We start from the raw sequence: 25,644 nt of genomic DNA on the forward strand, positions 1-25,644 counted from the left end.
CTACTTGCAGTGGAGTTCATTTTGTTGTTTTTGATAATGGTTTATTGAAGTGTTTGTGCCCTTGCAGGTTCCCCAAATTTCACATACAGAATTAGGTCATACATGCATTTATAAATTCAAAAAAAATGTTTTTATCCCCAAAGGCTAACCCCCCTATTATTTTCCTAATTCATGTGAAATGGGAAACCCAACACCATAATTCTTTGAGATGGATGAAAAATATATTATTTCATAGTATTTGGAAAAAGCATGTGCTACTAAGAAATAAAAATTGGCAAGAAAATAACTTGAAATATTTTAATAAAGGGAAAAGAAAGGTATTTTAGTAAGGAATATGATATTTTTCTAAAGAAGGAAAAAATCATTTGTGCATTGGGTTATAGATTGATATTTTAAGAAACCTATGAACATTTTTATAAATTTAAAATAAATAACTCTCATTACATCTTGAAAATCCCATCAATCTAGATGCAATCTCATTTTGATATAATCAAAATACATTATGAAAGTTAAGATGGTTAGAAGCTCTTTAACCATATACAAATACTTAAAGAATTCTCATATATGATATTTTTGAAATTCTTGGAAAATATTTTACAACTACTATGCTAATCAAATAATCAATAACAATATATTAAAAATGAAACCCTAAATATTATTTTACTAAGCCATGAAAATTTTAGCTAGTTATGGAAGCACTTAGATTATGGAGATGATGTATTATTTGCAACACCTTTTCTAGATTCTAGATAAAGTGAATGACATAGAAAAATTAAACCTAGCATACAAATTTTAAAACCAAATATTGTACTAAGTAGAGGATTCCTTAGTCCTCAATAGGAACAAAAAAACTATTGGCAAAAAATGCCAAACCTTATTTCATGTAAAACACCTGAATTTATAGCAAATGATTCTAACCTAGATCTGTTGGATATTGCAACTGCTAGCACATGTTGTTGTCATTAATGTCAACATATTCCTGTGTTTTGGTGTTCTAGTGATTGCAGAGAGTTGATATGGCTAGTTTATCTGTTTGATATGTTGAATCAACTATAGATATTTGTTTCAGTGTTGGTTTCATGATGCTACGTGGTGATTTGATCGAGTTATGGATTCCAGTATAAAGATTGTTTTTTCAGTATTTAGTGTTGTAATGTTCTAGTATTTGATCTATTGTGCTCCGAAATAATTATATCTTGAGTTATAGATTTGGGAGAATGTTTGGAATGTTCATGAGTATCTTCAACTTAGATGGTTCTTGATTTTGTGCTCTGCAAGTTATCATTCTAGCCCTAGTTGTTGTTGTTGAGTGTTCTTGAGTATTAGCATGTTGATCGATGAAGATTTGATTAAGTGGTGTTGGTGTAGCTATTGTGGATGGTTCTAACATTCTTGTTGGTGCTTCCTAATCATGTCTTATTTATTTTTCTGACCCACATTGATCATTGTGTGTATTATTGAAGATCTTATGGGTTTGGTGATTTTCTTCATATTATGCAACATTTTTTGTGGTGCAGCATGTTACAAATGATCTTGGCAAAATTTCTAGTGGTGTTGTGTGTTCAAGGATCTGATTTGGGTCCATGCTATGTCAACAATGACATTGTATTGATTTGGTAGTTGATCTATGTATTGTGTGATATAATTTTTTAATTAGGCCTTAATGATATAGCTGACCTTGTAGTCAAGGTTGATGATTTGTATAAATAGGTGTCATATTCATCTAATTTGGGTATGGTTATTGTGTCTACATTATCAGAGAGTGGTGTTTATGTGAACAAGAGAATTCATCTTTTGGTGAGTAGTGTAAAGCAGAGAGTGTTGTAGGGTAGACAAATGTGCTTAACTAAAACTTTCATCAGGCATTAGAAGATGATATTCCTTCAGTTCATCTAATGAGGATTGTTGTTCGAATATTTGTAAGACAGTGAGCCTCCCCTGAAGGTTGTAGCCATTTTGGGGTTTCTTATTTTGAGCAATAAGCTCTAGGCGGAGTGCCTGAATGCATCTGCATTCCCCATTTTAATATTTATACATACTACTGGAGAGTATCATCTTATTGTGGGTAGTTTCCCACCATGGTTTTTCCCTTAACTAGGTTTTCCATACCAAAATCTTGGTGTTATGTGTGTTGTTGTTATTGTTTTTATCTTTGTTCTTACTGCAGTTGATCAAACTTGAAGTTGTTCTTAAATTATTTAATTCAGTGAAAAATGATTCACCCCTCCCTTAGTTTTCCCTCATTGTTGTTGTCAACAATTGATATCATAGCTAGATCCTCTATAAAAAGCTTGATCACTTGAGGAGATTCAGGATGACAACCTATGTTTTTAAGAAAGAGAGTCTAAGATTAGATGGAAGCAATTACACTATATGGAAGGATCAAATGGAGTGCCATTTGAAGTGTGTTGGATATGATTATTATAAGATTACAATGAATCCCTACAATGGTCCTTAGAATGGTCCAGTTACTGCAAACGAGATTAAGGATGTTGAACATAACATAAAAGATAAAGAAGAATTGTTGAGTGCCCTAACCGATTCAGAGATGACTAATGTGATGGGTTTGTAGGCTGCACATGAGATCTGGGAAAATTTAAAGACCTTATATGAGGGAGATAAACATGTCAAAGCTACTAAACTGCAGTGTTTGAAAGGAAATTATGAGATGTTGAAGATGGGAGAAGATGAGAACATATCATCATTTATGGCTAAGGTGAATGAACTTTTCATGAACATCAAATGTGCTAGTGGAACTCTTGAAGAAGATGAGATTGTTGTTAAAGTGCTGAGATTCTTTCCTCTTTCTTACAAATCTAAAGTTACTACTAATGATGAGATCTAGACTATGAGCACTATGAAAAGAGACATGTTGGTTGGTAAACTTGTTTCTTTTGAGTTGAGTGAAATTGGAGAATAACATGGTAATTATGAGACTACATTTAAATCCTCTATATCCAGGAAGCAAAAGTATGATCTGGGGGAAAGTTCATCTAGGGTTTCCAGATATGAAAGAGAAATGAAAGAGATGGGAGAATAGGAAATATAGTGGGATGAGCTTGAAGCACTTATTGCTTGGAGATTGTTTAAAAGAGCCGGTAAGTATGATGGCAAGTTACCTTTGAAGTGTTTCTCTTCTAATAAGATAGGACATTTTTCTTCTAGGTGTCCTGAAAGAATGTAAAGGTATGATAAGAATGATAAATTTGAAAAGCATGATACATATGAGAAGCATGATGAGTATGATAATCCTTATAAGCCTAACTGTAATTATAAATATCAGAAGAAATGTTATTATGTTGTTGATGAAGGTGTGACAGATGAAGAGTCTGAGAATAGGAATTCTCTTCAGTCGCATCTCTCCTTTGAATTAGGTGTGACTACCTCAAGTCAATAATCTAACTCAGGGTTGTAACTACCTTGATTCGGCACTTAGTTGAAAACACTTGAGTAGTCTACCTAAGGTTGATGATCTATCTAAACTAGGTCTTCTACAACAAACACCACAAAGGATTGAAATCTCACTTGAATACCACTTGATGCACTCAAGGATGGAGGGTCCAAATTGGAATATTGAGACTTGCAACAAAATTTAATGCAATTCTTGACAACAAAAAGAAGCATGCAATTTTACTGATTATAATAGAGTTCATACATGTCTGTTGGACTTCCCAATCATATATTACATTAGTGCCTATTGGACCCACATGTAGAGACTAATTATCTAACTCCTCCTTCCCTAACTATTAGAAACTACCTTTTAATGAACCTAGAAGTTAATTACATACTAGCTCCAAAAAGGAGTGGTCGGTGTTAGCCTCAACCAGTTCCTAAGTCTGATTTCTAGTGAAACATATAGGTTAACTAAAGGCAGATGAAAAAACCTCAAAACTCAATGTTGATGGTTGAAATTCCATTTGAGGGACATCTTCCCCTATATCTACAATGTGATGTGTCATGAAGGTTATACAAGGTATGGAATAATTTTGCACATTATCTATTATAGGTCTAATTCTAGACTGCTTGACAAGGAATTTTTTTGGTAGAACTTATAGATAATAAGTACCTAGCTTTTGCAACCTTGGTATCTTGTAGTTGACTTGTCATGTTGTCCCAAATAGAATTCAGAAAATAAATTTTCCTGATGTGGTAGCATGCAATCAGGTTCTCTAAGATGCCCCTGCATCAAGTTATGAGTTTTTCGTAAGTCATAATTTTCTCTATTGTGAAATTTTATTTGAATCTATGATTTGTAGTGATCTTGGTGGTTTTATACTACTATTTTTGCCATATATGAGAATTTTTAGCTACATCGCATCAAATCAAAGTCGTCACTCTTTCATTCAATGGGAAATCCCTCTCACAAAAGCACTCAATTGGTTGAGAATTATCTTTCATAGACCATTAATAACTCTAGATATTAAATAGGTATATTTCCATAAGATCCTCCTAGTTTGGATAGCCTTGTATGGGCAACCAAGATATTTCAAAATTTGATTTTGGTAACCTATTCTATTATAGTATTTTTTGCTAGTTTGACTTATTCTTTTGTAGATAGTTATGGCTAGTAGATTTTCTTCTCTAGTGAGTCAATTCCATTGGAATTTAGATCCTTTCCTTTGCATGTATGAGAGTATAGTGTTAACTCATGTTTCCTTTTTTTCTAAAGCTAATGCTTTGCATGTAATTGTTTATTCCTCTCATTTAGGCATGTTTTTGTAAAAATATAAATTAGATAATATTTTTTGATACATTTAATGGTAAATTACCAAATTGAAGGGGGATTATAAGTAGTTCATGAACTAAAATTTATAAAGTGCCAATTTAAGAGGGCTTATTTCTATATTTTCAAACACTTTTTAATTCTTCCATTGAATCATGATTAGCTACAAATAAAGATTAGTGAGATCTATGTAATATGTTGTCTTTGATTGCATGAATTCATACATAGATGTTTTTAACTCTCTCTATCCTTCCAACTTCATCAATATCTTGGTAGATGGTTTCTATTTAATTTGATTTGGATAGGAAGTAGTTGAAATTATAGCCAATTATTTAAAAAATGTCTTGTACACTCTTGACTTGATTAAGAATCTTCTATTAGTTTATTGGTGTAGTGTAATGCCCCGCCAGGAAACCCCGAAGGGATTAAGCCATAACACAAGAATAGAGTGCAATAATTTTTTTTTTAAAAAGTTACACCACATTAAGATACAACAAGATATCAAAGATTCAGATTTCAAAGCGGAAGACAACAACTAACACCTAAAGAGTTTCTCAACGAGATTACTTAAATTTCACAATTCACTTAACTCACACAATTAATCCAATAAGCTGATTATCTTAATCACGAGATAATTCTTAATCAGGATAAATTTTTTTCAAAAGATGGAATTATAAATCACAAGCAAGGATTCATCCATTAAGATCTATTCATAATCTTCATTCAAGCTTTTCATTTAAAATTACAAGCCATACATCTAACATTCTAACACACTAGAATTTCATCAAAAACATATGAGATTCTTTTCAAGCATATTTAAATTCCTTAACAACAACTGAATAAATTCCATTACTCCAAGATACATTCTTTCATATTCCAACTTATTGCATTTCAGAAGATGATTGCATACTAGCATCTATGATAAATCTCATCTAAACCACTTACGCATTCGATCAACATGGAATTCAAGAAGGAACCGCATATAAACATTTAAAGTTAATTCCATTTATCCACTTAACCATTCTAACATAAGCTAATCATACATGATAAAGCTGAATAAAGGAAACATAAGAGAATACATCACATAACACCATAATGATCTCTGAGTTCACCCCTAAAGGGCTACATCTCCGGGTCTGCTCAACTGCAAGACCCCTCTGATAATTAATGAAGTTAAGAATACAAGAGGTTACACCATTACAATCCAGCCATCAAGGCGAAAGATAAACAATATACAAGCGACCGCATCGGTCAATTAATACATAAACGATCCCTGAAAAGAACAGGATCCAGCTGAACATAATCAAAGCTAAAACAAAGGTCCATGAGAGCATCCACAAGAATGAGCCATCACCACCCAAGGTCTATTATGAAACCGATACTCATGAGGGCAGAGACAAAAAGGACGACCCACAAAGGTACTCTTAACAGGACAAAATGACAACACACTAGCGAACGTAGGGACAAGTGTCATCACACAACCTGGTATGGTTACCATGGCAAGTCTTCATAGGTCCTGGTCCCATACACTGGGTTACCCTGGCAACCTAATCCGAGCTTCCGGCCCATCCAAGCCTCATGTGGACCCACACATCCTCTCATGAAGACAAGAATGGTAGTTTGCCATTTCAGGCCTTCTCACAGCATGTCGAGTCTATGTTAGCACTCGTCCCATGTGTGAGGCACATTTATCTTACTTAGAGATTACATTCTAATCTACTAATAGGTTATCACTTATTAGACTCACTTTAGATGGGTTACCCAGCAGCCACTTTGGGCGCGGCCCCCAAATCGAAAGCCACTTTCCCATACAACACTAGACCAAACTCAGACGAACTCAAAAACCAAGGGATAGGCATGGTCTGACGAACGGAGTTCAAGAAGAAGAGGACAACCATTTGGTCAAACACGACTCAAAGATGAACACTTACTGACGGTACTCTAACTAGAGACCTGACAAACTAAGGTCAACCACGAATCATCACTCGACTCACACATAGAAGATATGACCAAATACGACACTACCACAATACCACAGTCGACTTGGAATTGAGGACTGAAACAGGTACCCCAAGTCAATCCATACGACAGGGTCCTACTAAACAAAGCAAAACATGCCATTTCATAATCAAAAGTGAATACAGAAATTAAACTCGCATAGGAATATTCAACAGATACAATCTTTCCGAATTGATCTAATCATTAAAAGACAATCAAGTTTTCTACAAGATCTATATCAGATAACAGTTATCTACCTCATCAAGGGATAAGTTGTTCTTGGTTTTCTAACTCTCTAAGGTTCAAAGCATCGAACAGACATATAAAGCCATAATGAGTTCTTAAACCAATTTCATATTAATAAAATTCAGACAACCATTATTCAATTTAAATAAGATATTTAATCTCCAACAGAACATCATTGACATATTGGTTCAAACCAACCTCTACAGTTTCATATTTTCATGCCCAGATGCATTATACGGATCACAGAAATATAATTATAAAAAGAGAGTCTAAAAGGAGATAATCATTTCCAAAAGCACATCGTTTCAATTTCTAACGATCAATGGTAAAATCTCTCACTTACTTCTCGAATACTCAAATGATATGTCCTAAGATAGTAATTCACATCATCAATTAGTAATTACATCGTATTTCAACGATTTTCCAATAGCATAATATTCTATTTTGTTTTTAAACAATACTACCTCAATTAGCCAAATGCTCTAATCAGCTAGACGGTAAGATCTAAATTTATTAATCCAAGATCAATTAGAATATAATCAATAATATTCAATTGCGAAAATTCACAGTTTTAGAACTTAATTAGAAGGAGGCATAAGTCATGAAATGAAGTTGAATAATGATTAACCTATAAACTCCATTATAAAATTAATCAACACCAATTTAACATTTATCATGATATTGCCACCCTAATCATAATTAAGAAACTAATTTCCACTTAACAATAAAATGATTTACATGAAAATGATATTAAATATCATATGCATTTTTTTTGAATAATAAAAAAAAAATACATAAAAAAAAAACAATTTTAAAAACTACTTAAAACAAAACGTATTTAAAAGAAAAGGGGCGGCGAAGGCGGGCCGTGCCCTAGCCGCAGCGCCGTCGAACACCTTAACCGCAGGGAAGACCCATGCGGGCGGCGCCACTGCGGTGTCCGCAGGCTCCGCGGCGCCTTGCGGCCACTGCGGCCCCTACGGTCACCGCAGTGCCGCGGCCACAAGCGGTCTGCGAGCAAGACACAAGGGAACGGGGGAGGAGTAAGGGGAGCGTGCGGGGGGGAGGGGAGGAGGAGCGGGTGGAGCTCCGCTCCCCGCCCTCCAAACCCCAACCAACAGTTAAAACAACAAACGCACAGCTCGGTTCGAAATATATTTTATTTTATTTTTTTTTAAAAACGCACAGTCCGAAACTAACACAGACGCCCACCACAAAATTGATAACAATTTCGATTTAATAAAAGTTCGGTTTAAACGAACTGTGTTTGGTGTCATATTTTTTATGATATACATTCTTCCCAAATACAAAAGGGTTTCAAACACCCAAACAGCTGTGAGGAATAACACACCTCCATTAAATCTATTGATTTTTATTAACAAAACCAGGCATGACAAAAAGAATCATATTAACACAATGATACAACCATGAATTTCTTGAAGGACACAAGCTAAAAACATGGATTCAAAACCCACAAATCCAAATTTAAATCTGATAACAATAAAAAGATTGGCTTTTGACAACAATCAATTTCATTCAACAGACCATTTCAAAACAACCAGGAAGAACAGTTAAGGTAAATCCTACCTCCATACGCATTCCTGGAATAGCTGAAGGAGAGCCCAATCCTGCCAGATCCAGAAGAACTTCCTTCCTCCCCAAAACCCCCAATTTTATCCAAAATTATTTTCCAACCAAAAATTCTCCAAAAATGTCCATCCTCCAATATTTCCCCAAATTTTAGGTTATATGGAAGAGTTGACCAAAATTCCATTTTTGGAATTAAAATTTTTATTTAAAAATAATACTCAAATTTAATTCTTTCTAACTATCACAGCAAATTAACTTGCTTTTCAATTCCAAATCGATTTCTCATGTAATTCAATTTAACCTTTCTAATCTCAACGGCCAACAGAATACAATCAATCTATTGCGATAAAATACAAAACTTTCTTTTTCAACAGTATATATAAAATGCATTTAATATTCAAAATCAGTCATTTAATCAAACTTACTCCAAATTTAAAACGAGAAATCCAATATCAACGAAAATCGCATAACGAATTCCCGATTAATTTAGCCCATAAATCTCCAATGCACAAATACATATTTAATCAAAATAATTACTAAGGACCAATTAATCAATTTAACCATACACACCAAGCACGCAAACCGAGAAAGTCAACCAAACATACGACTCACAAACCCAAACAAAAAGGGATTACCGACGATGACTGGTGATGCTCACTTGAGCATGACTAAGGTCAACTAGGGTCTTACGACCACCTAAACCAACTCTAAGGATAAAAGAGGTACACTCAAACCTACAAATCCAGGTGAAGACGAACCTCGCACTCATGCGGCATTGTACCTGAAATTTCCTCCAACCAAGAGTCATACATGCATACATATATAAAATTTAATGAAAGCGTTAGCCCGATATTAATACCACGAAATAGGTACACTAAACAGCTAGCATACAACTAGTATGAAAACCACATCAACAACTATGCGTTAAATCAAACATCTGACTATAATATTAAATTAAGATAAACTAACCAAGATTAAACCAAGATTAGAGATTGATTAGGGTAGGGGTACTACATGTAGCATCCTATATTGTACTCAATTTTGTCCTCACCTGGGCCCTCACCTTAGCATTCATCCCCTAAGGCTTGATTGAAGCCCTAATTCTACTCACACTATGTATCAAGCTCAAATTTTCATGATCTGTGTTTCTCTCCCCTTAATCCTCGAAACCTGATGTTTAGGACCAAGGTGCCTAGCATCGTGGTCCTCTCCAAAAGAGTCCATTTTGGGGCCTCATAATGGTAACATGATTTGAGAGGAAACCTAGATCCCATGTCATCCGTTGTCGGAAAATTAATTGTTTTTTACTTGTAAGTATGAAAGGAGGTCTACTATCTCATTTTAGCATCCAATCAATCAATCCAGCACTCGTAATTCGAAATCAAGTTCTCCATTACATTAAGTGAGCAAGAAATTAGTATTCTTTCAAGAATTGGAGTGGAAGTAAAGTAAAGACTCAAGCATTGGAGATGACATTCATGTTATATGTTTTATTAAGGCTATCTACATGAAACCATAATTTCATTTGAAGACAAACAAAACTTCATAAAGAGGTATATCATTAGTGTTTCATATATTGTTAGCCTTTCCCTCAAAAGGAAAAACTTTCCATTATAGTACTTCATTTAGATTTCAATTCTATTTCATGGTTAATTCCAAAATCAGGGCTTGACCTATGAAAAACCTAGGCAATTGCAAGGTAATGAGTCACAAATTTGCGGAAGTCCGCGCGTTGGAAAATGCGCTCTTATAAATGGGGGCCCGTTTTCAAAAAACGAGGGCACGTTTGTGCTTCGGGCTCCCGAGCCGAAAGGTAACGGGGGTTTGAAGCAAAAAAAAAGGGGCCCCCATTTTGTTCTAAAATGGGGGCCCGTTTTTTAGAAACGGGGGCCCGTTTTTAAAAACAGGGGCCCATTTCTAAAAACGGGCCCCCGTTTTGTTTAAAAGCCGGCCCCCGTTTCTAAATGACATTTTTCCTTTTTTTTTCACAAGTCGCCCTTGTTTGAAAACGGGGGCCCGTTTTGTGGAAGTTGATTCCACAACCCACCGCTTGGCTCGGGATTAGGCCCGGGATAGCCCTGGGATGGCCACACCTGAGACATGGACCTACAAATTCAAATCTCCATGAATGAAAGCACAAATATGAACTTCAGAAATAGTTTACACGCCTCTAATCAGAGAATTTTTATACGAAATTAAAACCCATTTCAGATTATACTGTCTAGATTCTAAATATGTAAATTTATTTAAAAATTGATTATTTTAACTATTTTTCATTTAATTTATACTAAATCGGGTCCATAAATTTGAAATATTAACTAATTTTGTTAATTTATAACTTTTTTATTTTAAAGAATTTTGGAAAAAAAATTATATGTCATCAATCCACACAAAATTCTTTTGTATTTAAAAAATAAAAAATAAAAAAATGTTAAGTTTACATCAAATTGTGTGGGTCGTACACGTCAAATTTTCAAAAAGATAATTACGGCCATTAAAAAATTAATTAAAAAAAAATATTAGAAAAAAAAATACAAAAAAATATGTTCATCAATCTTCAGTGTGTTACAAACCATTTCCCAAAATGGTTTGAGAAAATAATTTTAATTGTGTCAAAAAGTGTGGGTCGTACACATGCATGGTATGGTCCTGAAACAGGCATTTTTAAAACATAGTTTTCAGAACTCCATTTAAAAAGTTATTTTTTATTATGTGGGTATTAAAATAAATTATATATTTGGAAAGTAAACTAAGAGAGCTATCTTTTATATTACTGACTTTTTCCAAGATTCAATCTCTAAGTGTTTCAAAATTTAAGCTCAAATGAGACAAAATCTGAAAATCAGGGAAAACACTTCCACTTTTTGGCCAAAAAGTGGACTCATCTTCTTGCACTGACCCACCTATATTCCCAATCATCTCCCCTTCTCTATTGTGTGTAGGAATAGCAATAGAGTTGTAACTTTTAGGAATGACATTATTCACAGAGACAAATAGGTTCCCTTTTAGACAGTGAAATGTTTGAAGGACCAAGGCAGACAAGACCACAATCCTAAGAATTTAGGTTGACCTTCTGGGAACAGATTCAAACATTCATATATTTTTCAAATCCACGTTTGTGGTTTTGTTTGATGATTGCAGCTCACTGTTTATGCATAATTTCTTCAATTTACACAAATTTAACCTAATTTCAGCATCACTAATTAAATCAATTCAATTATAAGATAAATAAGAGGCACATCTAAAAACCCCCAAATTTTGATTAGAATCTTGGTCTTTTAGACTTATATCTATCAAATTTAATCTTTCCCTAATGTAATAGTCCCTAGGAAAAAAAGTGAAATTTCACTTTATTAATGAGTGAAACCCTAATTTTCAATCCCATTAGAATTGTCTTTCTTGATCAAGAACTACAATGGATTCATTAGAAACTTCAATCATTATCAAAGACTCTCTAATTGAAGAAATTATTGTTGTACGAAATGGTAATGAATTATCTAGAGTATATAAATTCTCTTATTTTATTCTTGGTGACTTAATGGTTGGTTTTGCCTCACACAATATAGGGAGTTATTTAGCTCTTTCTACTTCAAAACATGTACTTCTTCTCTAAGATCCTCCATTAACACTATCTAGTAGGTTCATTGGTGGGTATGTTATTAGAGTTAACTGTTTTCTAGTTTCTTTCATGTTTTTCTTGTATAGTTATTTTATTTATTTAGATTTAGATGACACTTCCTCCATTCTATTGCTTCCTCCAATTTTTTATTTTCTTCTCTAGGAGCATCTAAAACTTCTCTACACCAAGTTAATATTTACTTTCTAAGGTTCTCCTATTTTAATTTTCTAACTACTTGTTATTCTTGTGTCACAACTTCAGCTTCTTCTAGAGATTATTTCTAGTAGGGCAAGACATAAGCATTGCATTAGCATTGAGATTTTTTTTCTAGAGGAGCCTTTTTATTATACTTTTCTCTTTTTTGGGGAGTAATTTTTCCTACTAGGATTTCTCCATTTCTACATTTTATGAGAGTTTTCTTTGTACCTAATTAAGCTACACTTATAGGTGGGTGTTAGTGTTATAACATTTTTATTCTATGTAGATAATCTTTCATAGTATAGTTTCCTTTCTTATTTATAGTTGCATGTTTATCACAGACACCCTTAATCTTGTTTGAGTATAATTTACACTTGTTTTTTAGTCACTTCACCTTTATCCTATGAGATGGATCCTATGAATTGGACTATCAATTGGTTCATGATTTCTAAGTTTCATTACCCTAGTTATGCATAGTTGCTAATCTACTTTTCTATTGTTTGCATATTCTTTTCAATTACTCTGCCTATCCATAATGTAATTTCATTTATAGGTCCTAGTCAATTGGACAAAAAATTTACCAATACTTTATCTTTTTTTATAAAAATAAAATAAAACTATGTGCAATCACACATCACAATTGCTTGAGTACAAGAATTTACATTATCAATCACTGCATAGATATGAAATTTCCATTAGATGATCTTATGAATTTTTAGAGCAAGTTAATAAATCATGAAAAAAAATTGCATACAAAGAAATGAGGTTAGATGATCTAATAATTAGGCTACCATGAATACAAACTAGGACATCAATAAATAAAACATGCTTGGAGGAAAGAAACACACTAGAGAGACATAAGAGATGGATCTTAGCACAAGGACAAGATGAAGTGTAATTTAGATGTCTCTTACTTAATATATCAATAAGAATGTAACAAGATTATAGAACAATAAATAGAAAACATTTACTGACTCAAAGTTACAACGTCTTTAGCTAGGTAAATTCATGTCTTGTAGTTACAATAATAATAAGACAATGTTTTTTATAAAGCACACAAGGCAAAGGAATTGGAGGATGGTATTAAAAAAATGTGGATACAAACATAACATCTATGCAAGAACAATATAAAGTTTAAAATCCAAATCTCAAGTAATAAGAAAAAATATAACCTTAAACACTAATCTATGAGCACATAAATATTAAAAATATGGTAATCAATATATATGAAACACAACTAAGAATAACTAAATTTTCAGAAAAGGTTTTAGTGTTGTGAATTTAATCATTTGTATACTAGCATATGTGAAAATACTTTGTATCTTAAAGGTATAGAAAAATAATATAGTAATGCCTTCCTCTATCAAAATATATATTCTATGATGTTCTCTTCCATCTTTTTCTAATATTATAATTATTGCATAGCTAGAAAATGAGAATACTTTTCCTTTCTAGGATATGTATGAGCTTGCTACTACTAAAGGAATGATAACAAATACCAAGTTTTATATCATTTCTTCTTCCCATTAGTTAATCATAAGTTATATATCAGCTATAAAAAATTATATGATCATGCTTGGATTCATGATTTATGTCCATATCGCATGATCATAACAATATCCACTAGGAAATTATACCTATTAATAAGGAAATTTTGTACTTCATAATATTTTATTTGATCATCATACTAAATGGTAATATTTTTAGCTCGATAGTGGTCAGATTTCAATTCCTCATAATTGGGTGACCCAAAATGATGTGTGATTGCTAAATTTATTTAAACAAAAACTTTATTAGCTAAATACTAATGAAAGATCTACATTATGGATTTGTGTTTTAAATGGGCCACATCCTATAGATATTTAAATCCACTCAAATAGATTATTCATCTTCTTGCTCATCTACACTAGAATGTCAACATAAAGCTTCACATTTGTACAAGCTAGCATAGTTAATAGATCAATCATCTACTTCATTTACACTTAAGGAAGCATTACATGATTGAATATGGTGAACTTATCATTTTAAAACAAGAATTAGTTGTCAATGAATCTAGCCTAACATGTGTGTTGAGGATTATTTAAAATAATTAAAACTATATGTATCCATCATATGACCATCATATAAACTAAAATAAATCCATCATGTGTGTTGGTTATTGTTGCTGCTAGGATATCTTATCATTGATGTGAATATATTTTTGGTGACTGTTGAGAATTGATTTGGATTTGTGGTTTAGTATGAAGTATCTATAGTGTCTCTATGTCATTCTTTATTTAATTCATGATTCTATGTGATGTTTTGGTTGAGGTTGAGATTTTGGTATGGAGACTGGGTTTTCAGTGTTTAGTGTTGCAGTAAAAAAGTGTTTGATCCATTGTGCTTCGGTATGATCGTATCTTGTGTTGTGGATTTGGTATAGTAAATGGAATTCTCATGTGTATCTTCATTTCAAATGGTTCGTGATTTGGTGCTCCAGTAGCTATCTTTGTTATTTGAGTTGCTATTGTTAAGTGGTCTTGAGTGTTAGTGTGTTGATCGATGAAGATTTGAATAAGTGGTGTTGGTGAAGCTATTGTGGATGGTTCTAATGTGCTTGTTAGTGTTTTCTAATAATGTCCTATTTTTCTTGATGGCTTGCATTGATTATTGTGTGATTTCTTGATTATCTTCTTGGTTCGGTGATATTATTCATGTTATGCGGTATTTTGGTGGTGTAATAATTATGGTTGGTCTTGGCGATATTTCTGGTGGTGACTATTGTTTGTAGATTTGATTTAACTCCATTTTATGCTATCTATGTCATTGTATTGGTTAAGTGGTTGATTTATTTATTGTGTAATGTACATTTGTAATTAGGTGTTAAGGGTTTGGCCAACCTTGTAGTCAAGGTTGATGATTTATATAAATAGGTGACATATTCATGAAATTTGGTTATTGATATTGTGTCTGTATTATCAGGCAGTGGTGTATGTGGGAACAAATGAATTCATCGTTTGATGTGGTGTACTGAGTAGAGACTGGTGAAGGGAAGACAAATGAGGTTAACAGGAACAATCATTAGGTATTAGTAGATGCTATCTATGTAGTTCATATATTATGGATTCTAGTTCGGTCATTATTGTAAGGTAATGAACTTTCCCTGAGGGTTGGAGCCTTGTAGGTCATTGTAATTTGCGAAGTTATCTCTAGGAAGTGTGACTCAATGCATATCCATTCTCCATTGTAATATTTTCACATACTACCACAGAGTATCATCTTATTGTGGATAGGTTCCCACCATGGTTTTTCCCTTAACCGGGTTTTCCACATCAAAAATATTGGTTTTATGTGTGTTTCTATTAATGTTGTTATCTTTCTTTGTGTTTCAGTTGATTAGATCTAAGATTGTAATTAATTGATTTAATCCAGTGAAAACTGATTCACCTCCCCCTCTCAGTTTTCCTTACCTATTGTTGCCAACAAGTGGTATCAGAGCTAGATCCTCTAGAAGAATCTTAACTGCTTGAGGAGATCTAGGATGACTACATATGCATTTAAGAAGGAGAGTCCTATATTTGATGGAAATAATTATGTTGTATGGAAGGACTGGATGGAAGTTCATTTTAAGTGTCTTGGCGAAGATTATTGGAAGATTACAAAGAATATCTACAATGTTCCTCTGAAGGGATCGGTTACTGTTGATGAAATCAAGGAAGTTGAACATAACATAAGGCCTAAGGAATTATTGTTTAGTGCTTTGACCGATTTAGAGATGCCTAATGTGATGGGACTTCAGACTGCACATGAGATATGGAACAAGCTAGAGGTATTGTATGAAGGACATGCACAAGTACAAGTTGCTAAGTTGTAGAAATTGAAGGGAAAATATGAGACACTGAAGATGGGAGATGATGAGAACATAATTTCCTTTATGGCTAAAGTGAATGATCTTGTTATGAAAATTATATGTGTCGGTCGAACTCTTGAGGAAGATGAGATTGTTGCTAAGGTGTTGAGATCCTTGCCTTCTGCTTATAAAGCTAAAGTTGTTGTTATTGATGAGATCCAGAGTGTGAATATTGTGACAAGAGATATGCTTGTTGGTAAGCTGGCTACATTTGAGTTGATCGAGTTTAGAGAATCACATGGTAAATCTGAGACTACTTTTAAAGCCTGTGTATTTGGGAAGAAACTGTATGATCTAGGAGAGAGTTCTTCTAGGGTTTCAAGATATGAGAGAGAGATAAGAGAGATGGAAGAGAAGGAAAAAGTGTTCGATGAGCTTGAAGCACTTATTGCTCGAAGATTGCTTAAATTAGCCGGTAAGTATGATGGAAAGTTACCCTTGAAATGTTTCTCTTGTAATAAGATAAGACATTTTTCTTCTAGGTGTCCTGAAAGAATGTCTAGGTATGATAAGCATGAAAGACATGATAGATTTAATAAGCATGATAGGTATGAGAAGCATGATAAGCATGATAAATCCTACAATCCCTACCAGAAGTATAGAAATCAGAAGAGATGCTATTATGTTATTGATGAAGGTGTGATAGATGAGGAATCACATAATGAAAATTGAGGAGATTAATTTGTATTTATTGCTATCATGAAAGATGATTTGGTACCAGTGAATCCTACAAGCTGCATTGTTGAGGAGAAATCTTTGGCTGCTAAGATTCAAGAGAAAGATGAATGGGTAATTGATAGTGGATATAAAAGTAAATTTGTTAATATGGAAAGGTATGATGGTGGTATAGTAACATTTGGTGATGATAAATATTGTGTGATTTGTGGTAGAGGTTCTATATCTTTCGATGGTAAGAATAATACTGATGATGTCTTATATGTGGAAGGTTTAAAGCATAATATTTTGAGTGTTGGACAAATGGTTGACAAGGGATATGATTTGCAATTCAAGAATGGTAAATGCAAGATCCTAAATTCCTCTAGTATAGAGATTGCAACAGGAACTAAAACTAAAGGTAATATCTTTCACTTGAATGTCAGTGACAAAAGTTGTTTGATTACTCAGATATATAAAAGTTGGTTGTGGCATAAGAGGATGTATCATGTTAATTTTGACTGCATGATAAGGATAGTCTCTACTCAAGTTGTTAGAGATTTTCCTAAGATTGTGAAGCCTTCTAATCCAGTATGTTAAGAATGTCAGTTGAGAAAGAAAACAAGAACAACATTTAAAAGAAAGTTGTACACATCTAATGGACTATTAGATCTTGTGCATACTGCCTTATGTGGTCCTGCAAGAGTGAGAAGCATGCAGGGTGATAGGTATTTCATGTTGCTAATTGATTATTACTCTAGAATGATGTGGGTGACTTTTCTAAGAGAGAAATTAGAAGCATTGGAGAAATTAAAGATATTCAAAGAAAAAGTGGAAACTCAGTCAGGGTTGAAGTTGAAGTATCTGAGATATGAAAGATGTAGAGAATTCACATCTGGTGAGTTTGATACATTCTATGACAGGAATGGAATTAAAAGATAGTTATCTACTCCTAGAAAACCTCGGTAGAGTGGAGTTGTTGAAAGGATGAATGAAACAATCTTGGATGCTTCTAGAATGATGTTGATTGAAGGGAATGTTGCACAAACTTTTGGAAAGGAAGATGTTAGCACTATTGTTTACACATTCAACCAAGTGCATATAAAAGGTGATTTTGGTAAGACTCCTTATGAGCTATGGTTTGGTCATTTTCCTATGGTTAGATATTTGAAATTTTTTAGAAGAAAATGTTATATCAAAAGAGATGATGATATAGGAAAGTTTGATGCAAGATGTGATGAAGGAATCTTCTTGGGATATTCTACTAAGAGCAAGGCCTACAAGTGTTATAATAAGACGTTGAAGAAGATAGTGGAAAGTGTAAATGTGAAGATTGATGAATGTTTTGCGAAGAAAATCAAAACATGTGGATATGAGATTGATTATTAGAATATCGATTCTAAGCCTGCACAGGCTGAAATCCTAAAGCAAATTAATCTGGTAGAGACAATTAATCTGGATATTGCTATTATCAGTGAAGAAGTTCAGATCCTGAGAATTATAATAATTCAAAGACTCCAAGGTATGTGAAACTATGTCATTCTAAGAATCAAATTATTGGTGATAAAAACAAGGGTGTAATGAATAGGAGAAGACTTTCTACTGAAGAGGTATGCCTGATTTCTAAGATTGAACCTAAAGATGTTACTAAAGCATGTAAGGATGAGAATTGGATAAAGATATGGAGGAAGAGTTGAATATAATTGAGAAGAATAACACTTGGAAGCTTGCTTCAAGACCCAAAGACAAGAATGTGATTGGCACTAAATGGGTGTTCTGGAATAAACTGAATGAAGCTGGTGAAGTAGTAACAAATAAAGAAAGACTGGTATGCAAGGGATGCTCTCAGATAGAAGGTGTTTATTATGAAGAAAATTTTGCTCCTGTAGCTAGGATTGAAGCTGTTAGATTTCTACTTGCATATGCTTCTTACAAAAATTTCAAGGTTTATCAGATGGGTGTCAAGTTAGTGTTTTTGAATGGTGATCTTGAGGAGGAAGTCTACATTGAGCATTCAGAAGGATTTTATTTATCAGATGAAGGAGACATGGTATGCATATTAAAGAAAGCATTGTATGGACTAAAGCAAGCCCCTAAAGCCTAGTATGCAATATTCGATAAGTATTTGATGAAGTTGAGATTTTGTAAAGGTACTGCTGACAGTAAGTTATACTTTAAGGTTGAGAATGATAAAATTTTGATTGTTGAAGTTTTTATGGATGATATTACTTTTAGAGGAGATGAATATTTGAGTATAAAGTTTATTGATGATATGAAAAAGGAATTTGAGATGTCTATGATTGGTGAAATGAAATTCTTTTTAGGATTACAAATTACTCAAACTGGTAAAGGTATTTTCATTTCTAAATCCAAGGATGTGAAGGAACTATTGAATAAGTTTGGGCTAGCTAATTCTAAACCTATTGGAACTTCTATGGTGACAGGATGCAAACTCTCTAAAAATGATGAATCTCAGAAAGTGAATCAGACCTTGTATAAATCTATGGTTGGTGGTGTTCAACCCAACAATAAGAATAATAACTCTATTTGAAGTCTCAACCTGAAGTTTGTACATTCACTTTGTGAAGTTACTATTTTCATAGCTGGTGTTCATTTGATTGTCAACCCAAGGATGCAATACTTAAAATGGGTTTGCACTATATATGCACTAAGTTCCTGCGATAGCTACCCTGCATTATTGCGACAACTAACATATATGCGGGAAAGATAAGCAAGAATTAAAACTATTGAAAGGCTATAGGAAAATTTTTGCATTAACATAAATTCATTCAAGAAATAGTAGCTAAGTTCAGTGCTGCCAAATAAGAATTACTCTGTTTTGGTTTGGCTATAGGAACAGTCAATGGATCTGTTTCCAATGGCTACAGGAACAGTCAATGCAAGAACGCCTACTGCAACTAAAGAAGAAAACTAATTTTAACAAAGGCATAAGAACACTCACCAAGTGGGCCCCCTTGGATGAGTGCTTCTTAGGCTTCCAACACAATTCTAATTGCTCATAATAACATATCTTTATTCATGGTTCATCAAAAGTCATTACATTATTCAAAATCAAAAGAAACTCAAAACACTATTTCTAGAAATCCTCTGCTTTGTTTCTTCTCTTTTCTTTATAACATACAAAAAGAGATAAAGACCTTTATTTAAAAGAAACAACTACTTCCTACAAAACAAATCACCCCGATGAGAAGAGGTAGATAATTATTCAAGAAAAGAAACAGTCGAAGTTAAGTCACTTATAATGTGGATCTAAACCAAACCATAGTCATAACATATGGTGGCGATATTTACAACACTAATGACCAATTGAGTAAGACATCAGTAAGTATTGTGTGCCTAATTTTCCTCTGTTATTCCTTATGCTCATCAACATTTCCATTGATTCGATCTTTCAATCACCTCCTTGAATATCTCTTTCTGCAATTGGCGTGATAGGAGAGCCTTCTCAACAACATCATTTTATTCGTGCAATTCAAAAGAAAGAAAATACACGAACATACACATCTATTTTAATTAATCAAAACATCTATTAATTTCACACATGATAATGCCTAAGACAATTTGCATGGCAAGAGGAATGAATAACATGGCTACAAGAATAAACTGGCAAAGACAAAACATTATTTTTTTAGGTTCAGGCTAACATCTAAAATACATATAGTCAACTTTTGATACATCATTACTATCATGTAAATCAAAACATGAGGAAAAATTAAGAGTTCTGGGGATAAAAAATATGCTAATGTCTCAACTCATCATGCCCCCAAAGTTAAGGTCTTGTTGATCCTCCAACAAGAGGAAAATTCCTGATTCTGGCACTCTCTTAAGTCACTAACAGTTCCTTGACCTGTTTCTCCTAAATCTAAATTCCAATAAAACCCCTTCATCTTTTCTATCCTAGACCATCTGGTCTCTTCTATAATGGCTTCATAGGGCTTATCCGTAACCTTACATCCCAACAATGGCCACATAAGGATAGGGGGCTAAAATATCAAAGGTAACCAGTTATAGTTTCTCATCCTTCTTAGCTGGATATATTTAGGTGCTCGTTGCATAGCCACATGAAAATTTGGTAGTGAATGAGGATCTCCTTGTTTCAATTCCTTTGGCAAATTATTCCAACACTGAGCTAGGTGTAGCTGCACTTTCATTCTGAATTAAATGTTCATATGCTTGGAATATTTCTTCCCTCATTGGCAACACTTGATTCCTTCCATCTGGCCTTACCAATACCTTCTACCATTCATAATAAAGAACTCTTGGCTCTTTTGCTTCCTTCCTCAGTGGTAATGGACAATCAAATTCAATATTCTTATGTATTCTAGCCTGTTCTCCCATAATGATCTCATTCTGAATCCATGACATTCAGCCTTTTATGTGGTTATCACCAATGTATAGCAAGGGATTCCACTCACTATAAGAAGTTACAACATAGTTATGCAAGTAAATTTCACACACTGAATTTTTCAGAGCTGCTAGGAAAGTCTGATAGGCATCATAAAATTCCTCAAAGGTTTCTAAAGAAGGGCTAAGGTCTCTGATAATGCGGTTTAATTGAAAATTTAAGTATCGCTCCTTCAAATGCAGAGCATAAACTCTTGGCGGTTCCCTACATTGCATTAAATCAGGGACCATACTAGTGATTGTATGAACTCTCACTTCTAATTCTTCAATTTTATTATCTCTTTTTTCTATTTCCCTCTGTTGCTAGTCAATAATCCCTTGTAACCTAGCCCTCTCTATCTCCCACTGCCTATATAATGTTAATGCAATAGATAAACTTGTGAGAGATAATGGAGGTCTAATAGTTGTTACCTTAGGACATGGGATTTCTTCAATTGATTCCTCAAGTTGTTCTGCCACATATGCTAGACTTGAAAGTCTGTCAACATCATCCTCCTTCTAAATTTCAACCTCTGCTGGGCTCTCTTTTTCCGATGCTTCCACTAAAATAACCTTCGTTGCTTGTCCTGGTGGATGGATTTTTTGGGTACTACTCTGAGTCCTTCTTGCATAAACCTTTGGAGTGGCTGCAGGGGAAACTTGAGTTGCCTATGGTTGAACCATAGGTTCATCATCTATATTAATTACTTCTAATTCTTTCTCTTTTCTTATAGAAGATGTCACTTCCCTTTGAAAAGAAGTGGAGGGATGCTCAATGTTTGTTTCAACCATCTCTTCCTCCATAATAGTTAAAGCTCCTTTGGCGATAAGAGATTTATTCCCTGCAAAAATTATAGGAGAAGAGGATTCTCCTATATCCTCCTTTTCAACTGCTCACTCACTCGCAACAGGAGCATCTTCAACCCTAAACTGCAGTATATCTTCAAATATCCCCTATTCTATTTTTGAAACATCCCTAAGAGAATGTTCTACCAGCAATTTTATCAGACCATGATGGCTGACAAAATGATTTCCATTCTTCTGTGTTTCTTTGGTACTTGTGGGAATGAGGTGGTATAAAAAATTTGGAACATTCACCCTCCAGCCATGTCATAAATGACTAAACAATTTGAAGTGGGCTGAATGTTTGTTTTAATACCTCCCATTGCAGGTAATATACTTCATTATATATAGGGCCTGTTGGCATATGAACACTCCAATGAGACATTGTAGGTGATTGAAGGTTTTGTCATTGATGCCAATCTTACAATCCTATGACACCGGCAAGGTGTTCCACTAACACTAGCAAGATTAGACTCTACATCGGTACTCAGACCACTGGCACCAGTAGTGAAAGAAAGCATACCGGCACAAAGGCCAACTGGATTTTTGTTGTAATATATTTTGTTTATTATTTGTAAAATCATATTAAGCCAACTTGGCAATTTGTAAAATTACTCTTATATAAGAGAGATCATTGTAGAACAATTAAGTAAGTAAGAGGAATGTAACTAGGCGAAATAAGGCAGAACTATTATGCGAACTATAGGTTAAGGGCTTATGTAAGAAGAAGAGTAGAAACCGGTATTGGATCAGGCATTATAGATGCTACTTTGAAGTAGTACAAGACACTGGATTTATATAATCCCTTTTGTAAGTCAGTGAGACTTCCTATTTTGTATTTGAGTAGTGAGCTCTAGGCAATTGGCCTTCCTGCATGTGCAGGCCCCTCTTATAGCAGTAATATTCTCTAATTGGCCAGTAAGTGAATATTGTGGGTCACAAATCCCACCGAGGTTTTTCCCACACAGAGTTTCCTCGTTAAATCCTTGTGTTATGGTGTGTTTTTCATGTGGTTGTTATTATCTTTGTTTATTGCATTACTTTTTGTTTACCAATACACAATATTAATCTGTTTTGCATGTTTTAAGTTAAAAAATTGCTCATACTGGTTAGATACTAATTCACCCCCCCTCTCAGTATCTGTGGGAATCCTAACAATTGGTATTAGAGCTTGGTCCTCTATTTTCAGAAGCCTAATAGTTTGAGGAAGATCTTGACAGTGGTAGAGATGGAAAACTTGATGAAGCAACTTGAAGGAGCTCTCTCAGACTATGATGCAGAAAAATTTAAAAATATCAAACTTGAAGATGATCGAAAGGCTGCTCGGGATATTATTCAAGCACTTCAAGAAAATATTACTATTTCAAGAAACAAGAGAAGAGAACTTTGTGAAAAGATACAAAATGAGAATGATGAAAAAGAAACTCTTAATGATATGATAAACAAGCTGAAACAAGAGAACATAACAACAAAGAATGAGATGCAGGATATGACTATGAGATTTTGTAAAGAAATTGAAGATAGAAAGAAGAATGAAGAAGATTTGACTAGAAGACTAAGTGATGCTGCAAATGAAAACACAAGACTCGGTTATGAAAATGACTTGTTGAAAACAGATCTGATGCACACTCAGAATGACTCCAATGAACTCATGAGGTAGAAAGAAGTCTTAGAAAGAGAACTAGATACTGCAAATCAACATAAAGAGAAATTCAAGAAAAGCTCAAAAGAACTTGGTAACTTGTTGAAGAATCAAAAACCTAAAGGTGACACTTGTGGAATTGGTTTTGAAGTTGGTGAAAGCTCCGGTACTGCAAGCACACAGGATCATAGCAAACCGGTTAGACAACCTACTACTTATAAATTCAGTGGCAAATGCTTTAACTGTAACAAGTATGGTCATCGAGAAAATCAATATAGATCTAGAAATTATTAGAAGATCAACACACCCACCGGTCAATGTTCAAAATGCAACAGAGTTGGTCATAACTCTGAAAATTGCAGAACGAATGTGAGATGTTATGTTTGTTTAAAAGAAACAAATACTTCTTACAAAACAAATCATGCTGATGAGAAGAGGTAGATAATTATTCAAGAAAAGAAACAATCAGAGTTAAGTCACTTATAATGTGGATCTAAACCAAATCACAGTCATAACATATGGTGGCGATATATACAACACTAATGCCCAATTGAGTAAGACATCAGTAAGTATTGCATGCCTAATTTTCCTCTGTCATTCCTTACGCTCATCAACATTTCAGTTGATTCAATCTGTCAATCACCTCCTTGAATATCTCTTTCTGCAATTGGCGTGATAGGAGAGCCTTCTCAGCAACATCATTTTATTCATGTAATTCAAAAGAAGAACATACACATCTATTTTAATTAATCAAAACATCTATTAATTTCACACATGATATTGCCTAAGACAATCTGGATGGCAAGAGGAATGAATAACATGGCTACAGGAATAAACTAGCAAAGACAAAACATGTTTTAATAGGTTCAGGCTAACATCTAAAATACATATAGTCAACTTTTAATACATCATTACTATCATGTAAATCAAAAAAGGAGGAAAGATTAAGAGTTTTGGGGATAAAAAATATGCTAATGTCTCAACTCATCATGCTCCCCAACTTAAGGTCTTGTTGATCCTCCAGCAAGAGGAAAATTCCTGATTCTGGCACTCTCTTAAGTCACGAATGGTTCCTTGACCTATTTCTCCTAAATATAAATTCCATTAAAACCCCTTCATCTTTTCTAGCCTGGAAAATCTGGTCTCTTCTATAACGGCTTCATAGGGCTTATCTATAACCTTACATCCCAACAATGGCCACATAAGGATAGGGGGCTGAATTATCAAAGGTAACCAATTATGGTTTTTCATCCTTCTTAGCTGGATATATTTAGGTGCTCTTTGCATAGCCGCATGAAAATTTGGTAGTGAATGAGGTTCTCCTTGTTTCAATTCCTCTAGCAAATTATTCCAACACTGAGCTAGGTGCAGCTGCACTTTCATTCTGAATTAAATGTTCATATTCTTGGAATATTTCTTCCCTCATTGGAAACACTTGATTCCTTACATCTGGCCTTACCAATACCTTCTGCCATTCATAATAAAGAACTCTTGGCTCTTTTGCGTCCTTCCTCAGTGGTAATGGACAATCAAATTCAATATTCTTATGTGTTCTGGCCTATTCTCCCATACTGATCTCATTCTGAATCCATGACATTCAGCCTTTTATGTGGATATCACCAATGTATAGCAAGGGATTCCACTCACTATCAGAAGTTACAACATAGTTATGCATGTAAAGTTGACACACTGAATTTTTCACAGTTGCTAGGAAAGTCTGATAGGCATCATAAAATTCCTCAGAGGTTTCTAAAGAAGGGCTAAGGTCTATGATAATGTGGTTTAATTGAAAATTTAAGTATCACTCCTTCAAATGCAGAGCATAAACTCTTGGTGGT

Source organism: Cryptomeria japonica, chromosome 7 (assembly GCF_030272615.1).
Source record: "Cryptomeria japonica chromosome 7, Sugi_1.0, whole genome shotgun sequence".
Classification (NCBI taxonomy): domain Eukaryota; kingdom Viridiplantae; phylum Streptophyta; class Pinopsida; order Cupressales; family Cupressaceae; genus Cryptomeria; species Cryptomeria japonica.